We start from the raw sequence: 14,085 nt of genomic DNA, 5'->3' as shown, positions 1-14,085 counted from the left end.
AGAAGCAAAACTCTTATGCTAACTTACTATCACAAAGGAAATGTTCTTTTATTAAGTTATTGCTGGTTATTGAATATCTTGTCAAATAACTAGGTGTGTTTTTTAAGTAAATGTGAATCCTTTTTTTTTTTTTTTTTTTTTTTTTTTTTTTTTTTTTTTTGCGATACGTGGGCCTCCCACTGCTGTGGCCTCTCCCGTTGCGGGGCACAGGCTCTGGACGCACAGGCTCAGCAGCCATGGCTCACGGACCCAGCCGCTCCGCAACATGTGGGATCTTCCCGGACCGGGGCACGAACTCGTGTCCCCTGCATCGGCAGGCGGACTCTCAACCACTGCGCCACCAGGGAAGCCCTGAATACTTTTTTAAAGGAAAAAAAGGCTTATGCTGAGATTTGTGTGCTATTTGTTCATAATTTTAGGAGTTATGAATTGTCTTGAGCAGCTGCTTGAGTGTATTTTTCTACCCAGGTCTATATTTCTGCAATTTTCTTTTTTTTTAAAAAAAAGGACAAAAAAAACTATGTTGTATACACATTAAAGTTTTCTTTTATATCAAAGAATAAAACTTTTTCTTTGCTGCTTTCAGCTGTGTTCTAAATACTGGAGAGAATGTCTGTTAACGATCAGCAGAGATAAACTCAGCCTCAGGATGAAACACCTAATATTTACCAAGTGCCTCTTGTGTGCCTTATATTTTTTTTTTTCACATAATCCTCACACTTCCTCCACAGGCAAGTAGTAGTAGCCCCATTTTACAGATGGGAAAATGGGCTCAAACTCAAGCAGGTAGTAGGGCATTTCAGATAACCAAATTATACTCGTATTTGATAGGAGATAGATGTGTCGTTGGTCCAGAACCTTCTTTTGAAGTCCTTTTGAAAAAGCTTTTCTGAATACTTACTTACTATACAGCTTTTTCAAAATATACCCTGGTTTGCAAAATCTCCGTTAACATTTTATCATCACTGACATTACTAAATGTATAATACATCAAGATCTACTCATTCAGTAAATTACAAATGTCAAAGTGACAGCAGCAAATAACTTCCAATAACTCTTGGAAGAAAGAGGCGCAGCTATCTCAGCTTTACCAGCTGCACCACCTCGCTGAATCCCCTCACTGATGCTGATCTGCAGGCAGCCCTTTTCCATTTAGAGTTGGGGGGACTCGAGCATTGGGACAGTCACCCCCGCAGCCTGTGAGGTGGAGCTGAGGCAGGGAGGTACTGAAGCTGGATATATGCTCTGAGTTAGCTCCTGCAATGGAGTCGGAGATGCAGGGGCAGATACCTGGCTGACCAGCCAGGGAGCGCAGGTCACTTGACCTCGTAGTAATGCACATTGCCAGCCCCAGAGCCTGTGACATCTCAGGAGGGCCAGCCTTTCAGGTGATAAGGAGACCCTGTCCACGAATCAGTGAGGTTATATAGTATCTCACAGTTTTACACAAAGTAGCCAGAGACAGGGAGCGGGGTCTTGTTGCAGGTCACAAAGATACCTGCATAATGCTGGTACTGAGACCCTAATATCAGGTAGCCTGCAAAAAGTATTTCCTGATGGGCAGAAATACTGTTCTGTGGTTTACTTTTTATTCCAGCTACACCTGTTCCTCCTGTCTGCCTCTGACATCAGTCTCCTAAGTATTTCTTATCCCAAACTCATCCCAAGTCAATATACAAATTCTTTTTCCCTCTTATGTTTCCTCACTTACTTTGTTTTCTTCTTTATCTTCACAAAAAGATAACTTTCAGGGATTGAGAACTTTGCATTACTGAACAACGTTTCCAAGGAATAGCATAAACTGTTATTATGTTAATAAAAAGCAAACAAAATGATGCCCCATTGGCGTCCCCAGCCCAGGAAACAAGTGCCATTCTCCACATTCCCTTCCCCAGGGAGCTCTGAAAGTAAGCACATTTCTTAACCTGAACCCTCTTGACCCCAGGCTAATGTGCAGGGGGAAGAGCTCTTTTCACACAAGTTTTACTTCTAGTAGACCCCAGTGATCTGTTGAGCAAGACTACAGGTGTTTCACGGCAAACTGAGTTGTCTGCCTTATTGCTCCAGGACCAAGTTACATTCTTCATATGAACCCCACCCGAAGCCCAGACCACAGGTGAGAAGCAACTTCCACAGACCAGCAACCAGGGACTCCAGGGAAGCACTGCAAACCCTACTCAATGTCCTCAGGTTGCTGTTTTGGTTTTATGTGCTCTGACTCCTAAACCAGCATAAGCTCTTTGTTCAGAGGTTGTTATATTCTCTTAATTTTCTTATTTAGTGAGTGTGAGCATACAAATGTTTCCATGGACCTTATACTTTAGAAACAGATAATAACAAATGAGTATAAGATGTAATATTTTGTTTGCCAGTAACTGCTATGAATAAAAACAAAACCAGAAGGAGGATACTGTAAATTTTTACCATTACTTTTTAAAACGAGGAAGTAAAGGTAGACTGATATTTCCAGGATCACATGGTAATTTCAGAGCCATAATTCACACCCATATTTTTTGACATCCAGTACTTTTCCTGCCCCATCTATCTGCTTTCAGAAATGCAACATTCGGGGCTTCCCTGGTGGCGCAGTGGTTGAGAATCCACCTGCCAATGCAGGGGACATGGGTTCGAGCCCTGGTCCAGGAAGATCCCACATGCCGTGGAGCAACTAAGCCCACGCGCCACAACTACTGAGCCTGCGCTCTAGAGCCCGCGAGCCACAACTACTGAAGCCTGCGTGCCTAGAGCCTGTGCTCTGCAACAAGAGAAGCCACTGCAATGAGAAGCCCACGCACCACGCCCCTGCTCGACGCAACTAGAAAAAGCCCGAGCACAGCAATGAAGACCCAACGCAGCCAAAAACTAAATAAATTTATAAAAAAAGAAATGCAACATTCATCCACACTAAGGAAAAACACCACTCTCCTCCTTGAATTATTCTGGACTGAGCCATAAACCTCCAGTCCATCTAACAATAGTAGTTCCAGGATCTGTCATCCAGCGTAAGTGACATCAAGAATATAAACTGAAGGGCTGCTCATACCAGGATCACTCAGGTAGAAAATATCAAAAGGAAATTTCCCTGTTCTGGGCCACTGACCATAAACATCCTTCCTCTTCCCTTCTTCAGAATCATGATTTCTGTGTTTAAAAGCACCTTCGAGAACTGAATGCTGCTAGGACGGTAGCCTATTTGGGAGGCCCAGCCGTCCTCCGCAGCAGCCAGCTTACCCTAACCACGGCCCATCTTCCTCTGGCTCACTCACCCCGGCTCCTCCTCATGCCCCAGGGTCAGGGGTCAGGCTCCCCCGCGTGGGACAGGTGTGTTTATTAGTGAGAACTTTCTTACTCCTGTATGTTGTTCCTCGTTTGCTCATTCTGCTCCCTCGGGGGCTGCGTGGTTTCCACTCCCACCATACCGGCCCCTTGTCAATATCCCAGGTTGAACTCGGGTTCAAAACGCAGAAGAGGCTACGTTCGTGGTCAGGATGTTTAGTGCTGACGAAACATCATCCCACTGCGGCCGCAGCTCAGGGCTGGGATCAGTCTGACCTTGCGGGTGAGCCACGCAGAGCCCGATTTTCCCAGCCCTGCACTTGTGCAATGTGAAAGTTCTCAGACTATAAATCCAGGTTCGGGTACAAATGAAGATCAAAGAACACATATGCATTCACTAAACACAGCAAATGAGAACGCACACGGGGGGTCGGCGGCGCCGTACTGCTCCTAACTTAGGACACTCACCCGCCAGGACTGGTGACACCGCACGAGACAGGAGAAAAGGCCAGCTTTGTCCACACGGGCAGATGGTGGAGCTCCAGGCCACGTGCCGCTCCAAATCCAGCACTAGCCAGGGCAGGGGGGGTGGACCCTGGATGTGGAGTCCATCTTCACCACGATGGGAGGACTGGCCACCCAAACAAAACTGGGGCTTTGGCAGCGAAGAGGGACGTACCACACCAGCTGCCTGGCAGCAGTGCCGCAATCTGAGGTGAGTTGACAACACCTTAAGTTGCTAGTGGCTCACCTTCCGCTCTTTGGATGCAGGCCCGCCCTCCCATGCTCTGTGGTGCCGCGGGAGAAGTGTGCCAGCCACGGCGCTGGACCCCGAGACACCGGCCTCCATGCGGTCTCTGGCATTCCCGTCCTCGTCACCTGGCTTCCTGCCTCTATAGCCCAACTGGTCATCACCCCTGTTCTATTCCACCTGCCCCAGCTGGTGGTGGGTTGGGGGGCAGCTGTAATCAGTTCCCCACGTGAAATCTCCTCTGTTTGAAATGCCTGGCAGAGTGAAGACACTTTGGCAGGGAACCTGGAGGTCCCTGTGGACCCAAAGGCTGGCGGTGGGGTGGGGGTGACGGAAACAGCGCCTCCCGGGGCTGCTGGCAACGGATTAGACCCCCGTGGACGACCCCCTGCTGGGAGCGCGGAAATGGCGCTGCTGGGACTGCACTGCCAGCGCTGCTCCGGTGGGAAACACTGTGACCCCAGGACAAGCCTCCGCTTGCCGACTGCAGCTGTTCCCTCCGTGCAGACGCTTCATCCCCATCCCCACTCACCGTAGCAGCTTCACCAGCCGACACAGCCGACAACGGGACCCCTCACGGCCCTCACAACGCCTTCCTCACTGCCCGGCTGAGCGAGGCCAACCGAGACGAAGTCGAGGATTCCGGCTCAACGTCCGTATTCCCGCCCCTGCACAGACCTGGTGCTATCGGAAGCCTCCCCTGCACCTTCGTCCACTCGGGCTCTCTGGGTGTTCAGGCGGGAGCCCTGAAACGCCACAAGTATCTGAGCCCATTCAGAAGTGCACATCAGACACCTTCAAATGCTGACCCTAGATTTCTACCCACAGAGCCATTTCCTTCCCCCTTGTCTTCAAGTGTACCAACCCAAACTATCCACAAAGTGCTTCACAAAGTGTGACTCTCAAAAATATAACCCCTGAAGAAAGATGGCCCCGTAGGCATCTGGACAGTTCAGCACTGAAGTAACAAAGTGTAGACACACGAAAAGCACAAAGGCCCTGAGATACGGGGTTATTTACAGTGTTTATATCACAAAAAGTATGGAAGCTTTACACATCAATTGTGGCTTAGATTTCTGATTATTTCTCTAGGATAGATTCCTAGATGAAATCACTGAATCAAAGGGTATGAACATTTCTGAAGTTCTCTTTCTCTTTGGAAACAATCTCATGGAAAAGTTGCAAGTACAGCAGGAAAAAAAAAAAAGCTGAAACGCTGCCAAACTGCAGCCATAGGGACCCAGAGTGGGGTGACTCAGGAAGACCCTGACCTCACCTCCTCCAGACACGCGTCTACAGCTGCAGGTGCGACCATCTCCTCTGAAAAAGACCTTCAACTCGCCAAGCGGCTACCTCACGTTGACAAACGAGACAAGAGCCACGTGGAAGTGGGTGGGAGAGGCTGGCGCAGTCTCCCCATAAACCTACCCCTGGCACAGCTGCCCACCACCGGGAGGGAATCACAAACCCGGAGCTTCTCCCTGAGGAGCCAGAAGTTGCGCCCCACAAAGGGCACCCCGGCGAGAGACAAGCCCCCAAAACATCTGGCTTGCAGCCCACCCAGCCCCGCATCCGCGAGACCCAGTGGGCTTCAGGAAGCCCAGAGGCACCCTGACACGCAGGCTCACTCAGCCCAGGGCCCAGACTTGACGGCAGAGGCTCACTGGCTGATCTCAGAGCCTCGGCCCGAGGAGCCAGGCCTGGCGGGACACTCTCCCGGGACAGGGGACTAGCACTGCCACTGTGCTTCCTCTTGCTAAAGCTGGGGGTGACCTGTTGGTTAACTGAGACCTTTTTCCTTTTTCTCTCTGTGGGAGCCATCTTGGCGCTCTCTCTCTCTGCCTCGCGAGAGCCCGCAAGCTCCACCATTTTTCCTGTTTCCTGGGAGGGTGCACGTCTTCACTGCTCTCTCTGCCGCGCCCACAGCACCAGCACCTCTGGGAGGGGAGCTCTTGCACACGCCAGTGCCCTGGTTCTTACGTCGGGTGCCTGGTTCTTGAGGCTTCGGCCCAGGGGATGCCCCTTGATCCCCTGGCTCTGAACACCGAGGGCTTGCGTTTCTGGGTCCCCTGGGACTGTAACGTTGGAGAGAGTTCTTGGCAGGCTACAACCCAGGGCACTGCACAGATAACAGACCAAAACATTCGCCCATCTTTGTGAGCTAGAGGCCTATTTGCTGTCCAGGGGCGCTGGCCTGAGGGGCAGGCCTCTGAAATGGCAGGCTTGCAGGGGCCCAGGAGGTGCTCCAGGGAATGGAGGCCGGTGGATGCAGTCTTCGTGCCCGCCCCCTGCCTTGGGCACCTCACTGGTATCTCCCAGAGAGGAGTTTATACCCTCTGGCACCCTGATTTTTGCAGCTGCTGCCAGGCAACACCTCCACATCACCCAGCTCCAGCTGCCAGTGGGCCTTACATGGGCAGGTCCCACAGCACTATAACCAGTGAAGGCAGAGGCTCGGACAGCTGCCACCCTCAGGGCACAACGCGAGGCGGCAGGCCCAGGAGCTCAGTCTTCCTGTGAAAGAGGCCCCACTGGCTCAGCAGCGAGGCTGAAGCCTGAGGAGCAGGCGTCTAATGACACACAACATCTAAGGGCTGAGCGCAAACCTTTCCAGAGGCCTCGAGAGCCGGGTGTTTGCATCCTCACTCCAGCACGTCCAGAGCCCACGGCTCGGGGGGAGCTCCTACATGCCGCTGGTGTCCCACTGTGGCTGCCCCGGGATGCCCGTGAACCCCTGGCTCTGGCGGCCAGTGGGCTTGTGCTCCTGGGCCCAGAGGACTGTGACGGTCAATGACAGCTCTTGGCAGGGTCCCACCCCAGGACACCGCACAGACACCACACCGGAACACACCCCAACTCTCTCTGTGAAAGAGGCCTACTTCCTGTCCCGGAGCTTCGGCCGGAGGGTCAGGCTCCAGGTGTGGCTCAGCCTGTGGCCCTGGAACAGAGGTGCTCTCAGGGACCGCGGGCTGGGACACCATCCTACGCGGCCCCTCTGCCTCACTCCCGCTCACCAGCATCTTCCAGAAAGGAGCTTATAAACTCGTCTTGAGCCCGTTTTTGCAACTATTGCCCAGGGGACACCTCAGATCACCTGTCTGGTGGCCAGCAAGGCCTCCGCAGCAGTCCCACAAGACTACATATTTCTATACTTTAAAAGCTACTGCCACAGATAAACAACAAGGTCCTACTGTAGAGCACAGGGAACTATATTCAAAATCCCGTGTCAAACCATAATGGAAAAGAACTGAAAAACAATATATATATGTATAACTGAGTCACTTTGCTGTACAGCAGAAATTAAACACAACATTGTAAATTAACTATACCTCAATACAATTTTTTTAAAAAGCTTTTTCCAGAGGAGATCAAGATGGAAGAGGAAGAGGACACGGGGCTCACCTCCCCCCACAAACATATCAAAATGTATCTATATATGGAGCAATTCTCACTGGAAACCAGCAGAAGGATTCTTCTATAACCAAGGCTGTAAGACAGAGCCCTACAGGGCTGAGTAGGAAGGGGGGAGAAGCGACGGGGTCGGGACCTGTGCCCCTGGGAGGGGACACAAAGGAGGGGGATTACACTGACTCGGAGATCCTCCCTGGGAGCGAGCAGTTGGAACCACATCTGGGCACCCCAGCCCTGGGTTGCAACACGAGGAGGACAAGTCCCCTTAGCTGGTTTGAAAACCAGTGGAACCAGCAGTGGGGATGTGACAAACCTAGACTCTACTCGTGAAGAGTGGGCACATGCTTGCTCACTCCCAGGGAAAGGTGGAGGATGCAGACAGAAACTGCCCGGGCTCTGGTCAGTTTCCACAACCAACCCGGGCCACGCCCAGGCCCACACTGAGCACCCCACCCCCTGCAGCCCCTCTTGCTCTGCGGTGCAGCCCCTCAGGAGGGTGAAGGCCGCCGCAGCCGAGGAGAGTGCTTGGTTGAGGAGCCAGAGCTGACTCAACCAGCACAGCACCTGAACAGGGCGAGGATGGCTATTACTGGCATTCACAGCAGGTCAGGATTGGCTGCAACTGTGACTGGTGCCCATGCTGCTCAGGCACCCCCCAGCAAGCCCTGGGTGCCCGCTCCAATACGCTCCCCTCTGGAGCAGAGGTGCTGATGCCTGGAGGGGAGGGCACACACCTACATGGAATGAACCAGCTCAGACTGACCCTCAGGGTCTGGGATCCTGCCTCACCCCTGAAAGGTGGCGCTGGCCACTGAGCAGAGGAGTGGCCCCAGCTCACACCTGACTCTGCCACCTCCACTTCCAACCCCACACCTCCTACCAAGGTGGTAGCTGCCAGCACACCCTGGGGGAAGATGTGACTCATGCTCACATCAGATCCAGCTCTCCCAGCAAAGCAGCTGGCACACGCAGACTGTGTCGGGACATCCCCACACAAGGCCACCCCTCCAAGACTGGGATCGGTAACTGCTTCATCTAGTTTCATAGAGACAGAGAAAGATGAGCAAAATGAGAAGACAGGAATTTGTTTCAAATGAAAAAACACAAAAACCTTTGTGAGAACAACTAATGTAACACAGATAAACAATTTACCAGATGAAGAGTTCACAGCATTGGGAATAAGAATACTGACGGAAAAAAAGAGATGAACACATGACAAATTTAACAAGGAACTAGAAAATATTAAAAGAACTCCTCAGAACTGAAGAATACAGTAACTGAAATGAAAAATACACAAGAGGGATTAACAGCAGACTAGGTGATACAGAAGAATACTAAGTGATCTGGAGGATAGAATAATGAAATCACTCATTCAGAACAGCTAAAAGAGAAACATAAAAAAGAAAACAGTTGAAGGAACCTTTGGGGCAACATCAAGCATACCAACATTTGAATTATAGGGGTCCCAGAAGGAGAAGAGAGAGAAAAAGGGGTCAAAATGTGTTTGATGAAATTATGGCTGAAAACTTCCCAAACCTGCAGAAGGAAACAGATATTCAGGTACAGGAAGAACAGTCCCAGACAAGATGAACCCAAAGACACCCACACAAAGACATGTCATAATGAAAACAGCAGAAGTTAAAGATAAAGAGAGAATTCTAATGGCAGCAAGAGAAAAAACAAGAGTCACATACAAGAGAACTCCCAAAAGGCTATCAGCTGATTTTTCTGCAGAAACTTTGCAGGCCATAATGGAAGGGCATGATATATTTAAAGTGCTGAAAGGGAAAAATCTACAAACTAGGATACTCTACCCAGCAAAATAACCAGTCAGAATTGAGGGAGAGATCAAGAATTTCTCAGATAAGCAAAAACAAAAAGAGTTCATCAATACTAAACTGACCCTAAAAGAAATGCTAAAGGGTCTTTTCTAAGCAGAAAACAAAAGGCTACAAGAACAAAGAATCCATAGGAAAGGAAAAATCCCACTAGTAAAGTCAAATGTATATTAAAGGCTGTGGATTGACCACTTCAATAAGCTAGTACAAAGATTAAAAAGCAAAAAATTGTAAAATGAACTATAATAAACAGTTAGGGATAAACATGAAGATGTAAAGTATGACATCAAAAACTCATAAGATGTGAAAGTTAAAAAAATGTAGCTCTTTCAGAAGAATCTTTTAGATCTTTTTGAACTTAAATGACTACAAGTTTAAAACAGGTAGATATAGTTATAGGTCGAAATATATGAACCCCATGGTAACCACAAATCAGAAACCTACAATAGATACAGAAAAACTAGAGAGAAAGGAACACTAAAGCAAATTATCAAACCACAAGGGAAGAAACTAAAGGAAGACAGAGAAGAACTACAAAAACAATCAGCAAACAAGTAACAAAATGGCAATAAGTACATTCCTATCAGTAATCACTTTAAATGTCAATGGACTAAATGCACCAATCAAAAGTCACAGGTTGGCTAGGGACTTCCTGGCAGTCCAGTGGTTAAGACTCCACGCTTCCATTGCAGGGGGCATAGGTTTGATCCCTGGTCTGGGAACTAAGATACCACATGCCACACAGCACAGCCAAAAAAACAAAGACCCATATGTATGCTGCTTACAAAAGACTCATTTCAGAGCTAAAGACACACACAGACTGAAAGTAAGGGATAGAAAAAGATATTGCATGCAAATGGAAATGTCAAGAAAGCTGGGGTAACAATACTCATATCAGGCAAAACAGACTTTAAAACAAAGTCTATACAAAAGACAAAGAAGGGCATTTTATAATGATAAAGGAATCAACACCAGAAGAGGATATAGGGACTTCCCTGGTGGCACAGTGGTTAAGAATCTGCCTGCCAATGCAGGGGACATAGGTTCGAGCCCTGGTCCGGGAAGATCCCACATGCCGCAGAGCAACTAAGCCTATGCACCACAACTACTGAGCCTGCGCTCTAGAGCCTGCGAGCCACAACTACTGAGCCCGAATGCCACAACTACTGAAGCCCGCGTGCCTAGAGCCTGTGCTCCACAACAAGAGAAACCACTGCAATGAGAAGCCCGCGCATCACAACGAAGAGTAGCCCCCGCTCGCCGCAACTAGAGAAAGCCTGTGTGCAGCAACAAAGACCCAATGCAGCCAAAAATAAAATAAATTTATTTTTTAAAAAACAAAGAGGAGGGCTTCCCTGGTGGCGCAGTGGTTGAGAGTCCGCCTGCCGATGCAGGGGACACAGGTTCGTGCCCCGGTCCGGGAAGATCCCACATTCTGCAGAGCGGCTGGGCCCGTGGGCCATGGCCTCTGAGCCTGCGCGTCCGGAGCCTGTGCTCCGCAACGGGAGAGGCCACAGCAATGAGAGGCCCGCGTACCGCAAAAAAAAAAAAAAAAAACGAAGAGGATATAACATTTGTTAACATAAATGCACCTAATATAGGAGCTTCTAGATACATAAAGCAAATACTTCTTCTAGATATATAAAGCAAATACTTCTAGATATATAAAGCAAATACTGAAATACATAAAAGGAGAAACTGACAATAATAAAATAATAATTAACACCCCACTTACAGAAAATCAATAAGGAAACAGTGGTTATAAATGACACAATAGACCAGTTGAACTTAATAGATATCTCCAGGACATTCCATCCAAAAACAGAAAAATTCACATTCTTTTCAAGTGCATATGGAACGTTTTTGAGGACAGATCACATGCTAGGCCACAAAAAAGCCTCACAAATTTAAAAGAAATTATATCAACATTTTTTTTGGACCACAACAGTATAAAACTAGAAATCAATCACAGGACAAAAAATAGGAAAAGCACAAACATGTGGAGATTAAACAACATGCTACTAAAAAAACATTGGATCAATGAAGAAATCAAAGAGGAATTCAGAAAATACCTCAAGACAAATGGAAATAAAAACACAACTTTCCAAAATCTATGGGATGCAGCCAAAGCAGTTCTAAAAGGGAAGTTTAAAGTGATACAGAAACAAACAAACAAAAATCTCAAATAAACAACCTAACCTACCAGTGAAAGGAATTAGAAAAAGAAGAACAAACAAAGACCAAAGTCAGCAGAAGGAAGGAAATAAAAAAGATCAGAGAGGAAACAAATAAAAATAGAGGCAAAAAAAAGAAAGAAAGAAAGAAATGAAAGAAGAGAAATAACAACCAATAACACAGAGATACAAAAATTCATAAGAGAGCACTAAGTATACTTATATGCCAACAAATAAGACAACCTAGAAGAAATGGATACATTTCTAGAAATATACAATCTTCCAAGACTGAATCGGGAAGAAATAGACAATCTGTGAAACATTAATAGTGAAATTGAATTTGTAGTAAAAAACAAACAAAAAAAAAAACAAAAAAACTGCCAACAAACAAAAGTCAGGACCAGACAGTGTCACAGAGGAATTCTACTAAACATATAAAGAAGAGCTTATACATATCCTTCTCAAACTATTCCAAAAAACTGAAGGCAGAACACTCCCAAATTCATTCTGTGAGGCCACCATCACCTGACACTAGAACCAAAGACAATACAAAAAAAGAAAATTACAGGCCAATATCTTTGATGAATATAGATGCAAAAATTCCCAACAAAGTATTAGCAAACTGAATACAACAATATATAAAAGGATCATATACCATGATCAAGTGGGATTTATTCCAGGGACATAAGAATGGTTCAATATCCACAAATCAATCAATGAGATGTACCACATTAACAAAAGGAAGGATCAAAATCACATGATCATCTCAATAAACACAGAAAAAGCATCTGACAAAGTGCAACATCCATTCATGATCTCTCCTCAAAGTTGTAGACAGAATATATCTCAACATAATAAAGGCCATTATGACAAACCCACAGCTAACATCATACTCAATGGTGAAAAGCTAAGAGCTTTTCCTCTAAAACCAGGAAGAAGACAAGAATGCCCACTCTCACCCCTTATATTTAACATAGTACTGGAAGTCCTAGCCACAGCGATCTGACCCAAAAAAAGAAATAAAAGGTAACCAAATTGGAAGGGAAGAAGTAAAACTGTCAGTATTTTCAGAAGATATGATACTATCCATAGGAAACCCTAAAGTCTCCACCACTAAATGATTTGAGTGAAGTTACAGGTTACAAGATTAACTACAGAAGTCTGTTGCTTTTCTATACATTAATGATGAACTATCAGAAAGAGAAAGCCAAAAAAAATCCCACTTAAAATTGCATCAAAAAGAATAAAATACCTAGGAATAAACTTAACCAAGGAGGTGAAAGACCTATACTCTGAAAACTATAAAACACTGATGAAGAAAACTGAAGATGATACAAAGAAATGGAAAGATACCCCGTGCTCTTGGATTGGAAGAATTAATATTGTTAAAATGGCCATCCTACTAGGACTTCCCTGGTGGTCCAGAGGTAAAGAATCCACCTTACAATGCAGGGGACACGGGTTCGATCCCTGGTCAGGGAACTAAGATGCCACATGCTGCAGGGCAACTAAGCCCGTGCACCACAACTACTGAGCTCGTGCACCTCTACTAGAAAGCCTGTGTGCCGCAAACTACAGAGCCCATGCACTCTGGAGCCTGCACGCCACAACTAGAGAAGAGAAAACCCGCACGCCACAACTAGAGAGAAGCCCGCGTGCTGGAACGAAGAGCTCACGTGCTGCAACAAAAGATCTCACATGCCTCAATGAAGATCCCGCGTGCTGTGACTAAGACACAATAGAGCCAAAAATAAATAAAATAAAATTTAAAAATTTTTTTAAAAAAGAGCTGAAACAGCTATAAAAATAAATAAATAAATGGCCATACTACCCAAAGCAATCTACAGATTTAATGCAATCCCTATCAAAATAGCCATGACATTTTTCACATAACTACAACAAATAATCCTAAAATTTACATAGAAACACAAAAGACCCCAAATAACAAAAAAAATCTTGAGAAAGAAGAACAGAGCTGGCGGTATGATGCTCCCTGGCTTCAGGCTATACTACAAAGCTACAGTAATCAAAATAGTATGGTACTGGCACAAAAACAGACACATTGACCAATAGAACAGAATAGACAGCCCAGAAATAAAACCACTTACTATGGTCAATTAATCTATGACAAAGGAGGCAATAATATACAATGGAAAAAAGACAGTCTCTTCAATAAGTGGTGCTGGGAAAACTGAACAGCTACATGTAAAAGAATGAGATTAGAATATTTCCTCATATCATATACAAAAATAAACTCACATGAATTAAAGACCTAAATATAAGTCCTGAAACCATACAACTCCTAGAAGAGAATATATGCAGAACATCCTTTGACATAAATCATAACAGTATTTTTTGGACCTGTCTCCTAAGGCAAAAGAAAAGTATTAAACTTAAAAGCTTTTGTACAGCAGATGAAACCACTGACAAAACGAAAAGACAACCTAGTGAATGGAAGAAAATATTTGTAAATGATATGACTGACAAGAGGTTAATATCCAAAATATATAAACACATCATACACCTCAATATCAATAAAAACAAACGTCTCAATCAAAAAATGGGCAGAAGACCTGAATAGGTATTTTTCCAAAGAAGACATACAGATGGCTAACAGGCACATGAAAAAATGCTA

The sequence above is a fragment of the Hyperoodon ampullatus genome (assembly GCF_949752795.1).
Source record: "Hyperoodon ampullatus genome assembly, chromosome: 13".
NCBI lineage: Eukaryota > Metazoa > Chordata > Mammalia > Artiodactyla > Ziphiidae > Hyperoodon > Hyperoodon ampullatus.
Note: the sequence above shows the minus strand (reverse complement) of the source record.